Here is a 9,204-nt window from a genome sequence, read left to right as displayed (position 1 = left end):
CTGATTTATAGTTATAATCAGAAATTAGGAATTACCCTCTAGCATGTTGGATTCAGAGCCATTTCACTAATCTCCTAGAAGAAGAAGAAAAAAAAATCCTTTGGACCCCTCTTAGCCCAGTTAGTTTAGCTCATTTCCAAATTCAAATCTCACACTAATTCATCTGGTTGGCAAAACTGAAATCAGAAATGAGGTCCTAATACCTAGGAAACTGGGAAAGATAGTTTCAGCACATTTAAAAGAAATTGGAATAGTTTTTCAAGTGGACCAGTCTACCCCAAATACTGTTTTTGTGTACTAAGATGGTACATTATTTTACAAATTGAGATTGCTTGGTTCAAAAATTGGATCAAGGCAGAGGATCAAGGAAACCTATATATCTCCTCCAAGCCTATATATCATGAATTGGTATAAATATTATTTTTGTTAAAGCAAAACCCCTAATAGCTCTGGAAAACAAAAGTACACCATAAAGAGGCCATGTATTTTGGATAGATGATAATTTTTAAGAGCATAATGAAGAAGAAAGAAGACTGATGCACACCTACCACAATGCAGAGACAAAGCAAGCCACTGCAAAGGTTATTATAATTCCATGATATTCCAAAATTAGCACAAAGAAATAAGGGATGGAGAGGAACTCCTTAGTCAATTCTCAGAGTTAGTATTTAATTAATAATATACCTTCCCTTGAATTAAATGTGTTACAACAGCATTGCTGTCTAAAGAGTTTTATTAGCGTGTGTGTTAACAGGGGTCAGAGGTGGGGGAGTGACTAAAAGAAAAACATAAGAGAGCCTAGAAATTTGGGACACCTCAAAAAGTCAGTATCCCAAGAATAAAATTCTCTTTATTCCGGCAATTAAGAAGGCACATAACCATGCTTTCTCTGCTTCTCCCATATAGTCTCGAGTAAAACCTGCCAGGTAACACTTCACCTACTTACACAGAATATAAAGACAGCCTCCCTCTCCCTGTCCCAATTCTGGGATAAAAGGTGTTTGGGAAATCAACCTATACCACTTGAATGGACTTATATAGGTACATTAAGTACCTATATAAAGAAATCTGCATTTTCCTTCTTAATGTAATAAATTTTCTAGAATTTTGAGGTAATTCGTAAACCTAAAGAAAAGGACAAAAGTGAGTGACCAAAATAACTGAACCCAGAAGAAACAAAACAAGTCAGAGAATATTCTGAGTACTAGATATGCTCAGAGAAGTTAAAAAAAAAAAAAAAAAATATATATATATATATATATTATATATATATATATTCAGAGAACATACATGTGCACATGAGTTTGGGGGTGGGGCAAAAGGAGAGGTGGAGAGAGAATCTCAAGCAGGGTGTGATTTCGCCACCCTGAGATCATGACCTGAGCCAAAAGCAAGAGTCAGAAGCTTAACTGACTGAGCCCTCCAGGTGGCCCTCCCAGCAGTGTTTTGGAAAAATTAATCCAAGAAAAAAAAGGCCGCTTGGATAAAGAAGAAAATATTAAACAATATAATACACTTATAATTTAAAAATAGGGATAAGATGGATTTGGCTAAAAATAAAATTTATTACCTGAAAGGAAAAATCAGAAATTTTTCAGAACTTAGAGCCTCAGTCCAAAGGAGATATTTAGAGGCCTAGCTAATGTGTTTGCCTGTTTTCCTTAAGAAGAGAATTAAGAAAATGGAAGAGGAGAAATGTATGTTGTTTTTGTAGTGGCTTTTGTTTTTTCTTGCCCTTGTTTTATTGTCTAAGGGATTAATTTCCCTGGAACTACTCCTCCGATTGAAAGGATCTATCAAATGCTGAGAAGCAATTATTTTATTCTTTCCTTTAACTCTGACCTATTAACAAACTGACAAAATTATAAAAATCTGAAGATTAAAGAAGTGTTTAAAAGATTTAAGAGGAAAAGGAAATATTAACTGTAAAGGAATAAGAATAAAATTTGCACCAAATTTCTCTTTTCAACACTAGATACTAGAAATAGAATAATGTCTTTAAATTTGTGGAAGAAATTTATTTTCAACTCAAAGCTGTATTCCAGTAATAATTTAACTTTGGAAGATGAAACATATTTTCAGTCAAAAATTACTCTTCAAATATTAATTGTTAGTTCATCAGCCTTGACATTTAAAGAGTTTTGAAAGAATTCAATGAGAATGTAAGGCAGAATTTTTTACAAAGCAATTTAAATAAAGAGATAGATATAGAATACAATAAACATTAGCTACAATTTAAAATGTTTAAACCTGTGTTTAAAATCTAAATTACCTCTAAGCATAATGAAAGACATTAAACTATCAATCACAGTCCCTATTTTAAAATGTTTGATGATTATGACATAAAATCTCAAAACGATTAAAGTAATCACATATTATGACAATATGGTTAATTGCAGGAATGAAAAGAGGGTTAATTTAATTATTCTTCCTGAATATAGTTGAAAAATCCCACTTAATCTTGATAGATATTGAAGAAGTACTCTAGAAAATGTAACATGCATTTGTAATTACAAAGAAATGGTCACAACTTTCGATTTAAAAGTAAGTTATTTAGTTAATAAGAATATCTATCAGAAATCTATCAAAAACTTCAAACGTACTGCTGTAAAATTAGATACATTTTCAATTATGGTCAAGGACTAGATAAGAATGATGTTGTTATTCAGTACTATTCTAGAAGTATTTTTTAAATTGACTATATTTTTTAGAGCAGTTTAAGAGTCACAGAAAAATTGAGGGGAACTTGAAAGTAATTGATAAGATACACATTGTATCTATTGGAAAGGAAGATTTGTAACTCGTTAAGTGTATCATAGAAGCTGATGTGTAAACTCTATAAGAACAAGGACTATATTGTCCTCAGAAACTAGAAATTTCATTGCATATAGCAGTACATAATACGTAAGTGTTAAGGTGACCAGATAAAATAATGATGCATAAATATTGATAACTTTTCTATGCAACATAAAAATAGCAACAAACTTACAAAAACCTAGGAATAAAACTTACAAATATGTAGTGTCCATATAAAGACATTGTTGACACTTTAATTAAGGATGTCTAAGATAACTGGAATAAATTAGAATATTTTATATTCTAGTATAGGAAATCTTTCAATATAAAGATGTGAATACTACTAAAATTAGCTTATAAATGTTAAAAAATACACTCAAATTGAAAGATAATAATAAAGGTAGGCAATGTAAATTAAAGCAGTAGTGGTATCATGTTTCACAAATTAGATGCACAATAATTTTTGAAACTTTATTAATGCTCTTTGCAGATATAGTTCTAGTAATTTCCAATATGGAATCTACAGGTAATTATTTCAAAATGTCATGCAACAAGGTTAAGAAGCAAATTTTTTTCATAAAATATTTTAAGAAAGAGAGAAACAATGGCAGACAGCATTTGTGGACCAAAGAGATAGTGTGTAGAAGTAGCACTGGATGGAGGAATGGCTAGGTATGCCTGGAACAATATAACACTAAAAACTAAAAACTGAACATAAAAGAAAAAATAAAAGGATAAAAAAGTAAGTGAACAGAATTCACTTTTTTTTCCTAAATAGAAAATCTTTTGTATATTTCGAGGAAATATTATGTATAATTAATAAAGTTTAAGTAAAAAGTCGTAATATGGAACACAGGGAAAAATAACCTTCCCTTTACAGATATAGCCAATATGGCAAACCCATAAACATAACAGAAGTAAAAACTGACCTAACACCAAAGAGAAGGCTCCGATACTAAGAATGAGCAAGTAGTAGGACAAAAAGAGACACATGATAATGGCAACCTAGAGGGTAAGAACCACTAACATGGTTAGCCCCTAGGGCTGACCTAAGAAAGATAACAGAAATTATTGATGTTTAGGTTGAGAAATAACAAAAATTTTGAAGATACATGAAAGTACTAATGTGGTTACATTATAAAAATAGATACATATATAGTACATTAAATTGAAACAAAATAACAACAAGCATGTTCTATATATGTATGTATGTATATGTATGTACACGCACACACACACAACTAAAAACATTGTCTTCATTAAAAAAAAAAAAAAAGGTTAAAAGGTTTTCCTATCCAGGGTTTGTTTATAAAAATGAGAAAGAGAAAGAAGAAAGAAGATAGAGGATGAGAATTTGAGAGAATAAGATTAAAATACAAATATTTATGTCACAAGAGCAATAGCTTGGTGGATTGGGGCATTGACATTATTCTCCACATCACCTGGAATTTAATACATACTATTACATGCTGATCTACCATTTATAAATATGGAAACTTCAAGGAACTTTTCCCAGGTACTATTCACACAGCTATAATGACCAGTATTTTTCTTTTTCTTTTTTTTTTTTAAAGATTTTATCCATTTATTTGACAGACAGAGATCACAAGTAGGCAGAGAGATAGTCAGAGAGTCAGCTATAATGACCAGTATTTTTCTTTTTCTTTTTTTTTTTTAAGATTTTATCCATTTATTTGACAGAGATCACAAGTAGGCAGAGAGATAGTCAGAGAGTCAGGGGGAAACAGGCTCCCTGCTGAGCAGAGAGCCTGACTCGGGGTTTCATCCCAGGACTCCAGAATCATGACATGAGCTGAAGGCAGAGGCTTTAACCCACTGAGCCACCCAGGCACCCCAGTATTCTTGATGAATTGGATTAACCTCCATGTTTTTAGGGCAGGTGGAAGTATTTAAAGACACATATACTTTTTGAAATTTTAACACATTAATTGGTATAAACACAAATCTTGCTGCTGACACTACTATATTTTAATATTCTTTATTGAAGATAAGCAGTGACAATAGAAAATGTAGAGACTCTTCATTGTAATGCATTGTTCTTTCCATCTAAAAGAAAGCAGAAAATAGTTATCAGTGTTATTTGAGCAATCAATTTGTTGGCTGTTAATCGTCTATGAAAAGACTTGATACTTGACTAGAGATCTATGTCGCTTGACACATAGCCTTCATCTCTAGTTTGGGTGCATGTCATGAAAGAGCATTTATGGATGAACAATGAGAAAAACGATCGAAATTTAGGAGCTTTGTGGACAGGCTAGAGTGGAAGAAAGGGGGGCAGGGAGGAATTGCCCCACAGCACAGAAATTTGATCAGGTCTGAGGAAGTAAAAACAGGCGCAAGTTTGGCTTCCAAATACTCAGGGGAGCAGGAATTCAATCTAAGAACTCTGAAAGCTTACCATCTTCATGATTGAACACCATCTCTAACGTGGAGGAAGTCTGTTCTCTCTGTATATTGAGCAAGGGGAAATCTGGGTCTTCGACCAATAAACCACAGGATTCACCAGAGCTGAATCCTGTCTTTGTCCTTGGTTAATGCCAGGAGAAGGGAAATGATACAATTGCTTCATAATTCCTCTCTGAAAGTATTTATTGTTATGTTAGATTTAGTTAGCTTCTTTAACAATTACACTTACTGGCATTCCTACAAAGACAAGATTAATTCTACTTTTTATGCCTACAACCCTGGAAGTGGAGATCAAGACATCGTAAGCAAATGCTGGGAAATCTAGACCATCAGAATGATCTTCCTGATATCCTTCATTCCACCAGTTGCTGGCTCAGAAAAGCAGTAAACTAACTCCGACCTATTGTGTCTACACCTACAGGCTATTCCTTCCACTATAAGATCTTAACCTTCAAAAGAGACACAAAAGGAGAAAACAAATTATTCAAACTTTCTGCCATTTTTTTCAATGTTTATGAGAATCTACTCCAGATAATTTGGAAAGCTTAGCAATGATGCCTCTCAGATGTAGAATTATTGAGCTTTCTTCTACTCGCATAGTCCCTGACTCAGAGCTTATTATGTCTCTTCTTAATCATATTTTTTCATTTTCATCCAGTTGTTAATGATTATTAGCTAGTGCATCTCATTCATTATTTAATTTTTTCATGGTTTAGACTAGAAGTTGCAATTTTTAAAGAAAATGACATGTAATTGGATTACTTCATAATGCAGACCTGATTGTATTGAGATTTTCTTATATATTAAATTAATAGTTTACTTTATAGGAAAAAATAAAAATTAGTTTTAGTCATCTCTCTAAAAGTTTCAAAATCAGTTTCTACTACCAAATATTTTATAAAAATTAACCTGAAATTATTATATTTTAAGGTGATCTGGAAAGAGAAAGAAGGTATGTGATCATTTGGAAGACTTACTTTTTAACCTTTAGAATTTAAGTAATTGGACAGTTGGTCTTTGTAGACTGAGAATTTTCTTTCTTCTTTCCACGGGCCTCCCAGATTCTTAGAGAAGAGAATAGACTGACTCTGCTCATAAAATACCTGGGACTTTATCTTTGTTAATTCTGCTGTTTCCTGCTTCCAGCTTTGTGCAAGAGAGTGGACAAGGCATGGTCCTCCCCAATGTGCAATTTTAGCTCCCCGCACACCTGCGACAAGTTGACTTGAAATTCTGCTTATGTTCATTTTGCATTTCATGAATTCTTACATTTGATGAATTCTCCTCATCTTTTTCAATCTTTATTTTTGCAGCTAAATTTACCACCACATCTCCCGTTGTTTTGTTAACATAGAAACTCCATTTGCTCAGTAACAAATGCAATCTCTTACCACTTTATCTTCGTTGTTTCCTCTGACAAAAACAAATGTCTTCCTTCCTTCCTTCCTTCCTTCCTTCCTTCCTTCCTTCCTTCCTTCCTTTCTCTCCCCCTTTCCTTTCTTCCTTTCTTTCATTTTTCTCCTTATTTTATTTATTTTATTTTTTATTTTAACCATATGTCTCTTCCAAAAGAGATTTTGGGGCTTTTTTTCATTCTTCTCCATTTTGAGATAGTATCACACTAAGATGGAAGTCACCTTGCTTGTATAATTATTTATAAACACCAAAAGGTGAAATCTGGGCTTTGGATAGAACAGATCAATTCTCTTCTTTAACTAGTTTTCCCAAAAAGAAATCCTGATACTACTAAATTTTTCTGAATATTAGAAAATATAAAATCTTTGGGTTTTTTTTAGTCTCAGAACATACTTATTTAGAAGTTTATCATTTCTGAGTGTAATTCTTACATAAATTCTTGCTAAGGTGACAATTTTCAATGTTCTTTTTTAAAAAATGAAAGTATATTAATTTTTAGAATTAAATTAATAAATATCCATTAAGTGTCATAGATATTTTGGGAGGATACAAAACATTCTTTGTTTGAATATAAAATTTAGTTACAGAAATAATGTGTAGAGGCAATACAAAGGAATTTGTAATATCTTCCAATAAGTAATAAATACCAAATTAAGTTTATGGGATAAAAGTTATTTAAGGATTTAGTGAGGGAAAAAATTCCTTAATATGAAACTTAACCAGCATAAAGAAAGACAAATCCTTGCAAGGTCACTGGTCAGCCACTGACCCCTTTGATGAAGTGGGGATATTTGGTTCATACCACTTGGATATAGAAATATGGGAGCGATTTGAGGGTAGTCTTAAGAGCACTGTCTCCTAGTATTGCTGTGCTTGTTTTATTTGTACAGAGTACAGACAGGAGATTTACTCTGGTGATTTAATGCAGAATTAATAAGAAGAGAGAGATGGACTACAGTAAGTCAATTAAAAGTTACTGCAGTAATTTCTGTGAAAGAATAAAGGTCAAGATTAAAGTGATGGCAGGCAGAAATGTGGCAGAAATTGTCAGACTTTGCTTATTTTCTGGATACAAATGGCCAGTTTCATCACAGGAAAAGTCAAATACAGAAATAAGTTAAAGCCCAATCAGGTTCAGTTGCTTCTTTCTGTCATTTCTAAGTATCATACACAATTTTGAACATGAAAGTATATAAAATTGGCAAAGAATCCTCTTTTATGAATCCAGAAGATTGTTGTGGGAAAAAATGGACACTTCTGGAAGAGTACCAACTATATCTGACTGTAGTATGTGGCAGTTTATTAGGCATTTGGTGAATATGTATAAGCATGTAGCTGTAAGAAAACATGGCATATATCATATATTAACACTGACATAACAACCATTTTATGGCATATATATGCATATGACTTAGTGTTTTATTAATTTGTGAATGACCAATACATACAAACCCACCTAATATGATTATTTCATCCTAGAAGAAATAGATCACTGATAATTTAGGGCTTTATGATTTAATTAAAAACTGTAACCCTTTGGGGTGCCAGGGTGGCTCAGTTGTTAAGCATATGCCTTCAGCTTAGGTCATGATCCCAGGGTCTTGGTATGAGTCTCATATCAGGCTTCACGCTCAGCCTGGAGTCTGCTTCTTCCTCCTTCTACCTCTCCCTGCTGCTTGTGCTCTCTCTCTCTCTCATGCTCTCTCTCTCAAATAAATAAACAAAATATTTTAAAAATTATAAGCTTTTGGTATATAGAATTGTTTAAGCACTATATTGTACATCTGAGACTAATATAACACTGTATGTTAACTATACTGGAACTAAAATAAAATAAAATAAGAAAGAAAAAAAAGAAATTATAATCCTTTGTGAGTGAGAGCTTTTTATTAATGCAGTAATCTGAGAATTCAATAATTCAAGTTTTGCACAGTTAATATTGATTTTAGTCAAGTTTTAAATTGCTGCTTAAAATAAACTAGTTAGAGCCTTGCCAGTTAAAAACTAAAGAATGAAGAGTGCTCTCTATAAGAGTGCCTACCATGCCCCTGTACTGTACTAACCATATAGTCATTATCAGGTTGAATTCTCTCAACAACCTTGAAGACTAGATTTTAATAAACATAGTCATAAATCACAATCATTAATTATTTATTCTTAGGTACTATAACACAGAGCACCATATGTGTATAGTCTTTTTTGTGTGTGTTAAAACTACTAATAATCATTTTAATGTGTAACTTTCTCTATGCTTTTAAACTTACATAAATGCTGTTCATATACATAAATTATATTTTTCCCAAATGATATATCAGTCATAAGATGCTAATTTATAATTAGCATCATTTATATAATTATAATGCAGAAATAAACAAGAGCAGAATTGGGCAATAGGTACATTTCTTAATGTATGTTCTATATGCAATCTAGGTCAGCAAAGAGCTCTGTTCATTGTAGTCACTCAGAGAACTGGTCTGACAAGGATTCCACCTTGACAGTTCTCAAGTTCACTGTAGCAGAAGGAATAAAATAGAATTAACTGTGCATTGAATTTTAAGGCTTCCA

Source organism: Mustela nivalis (assembly GCF_964662115.1).
Source record: "Mustela nivalis genome assembly, chromosome: 4".
NCBI lineage: Eukaryota > Metazoa > Chordata > Mammalia > Carnivora > Mustelidae > Mustela > Mustela nivalis.
Note: the sequence above shows the minus strand (reverse complement) of the source record.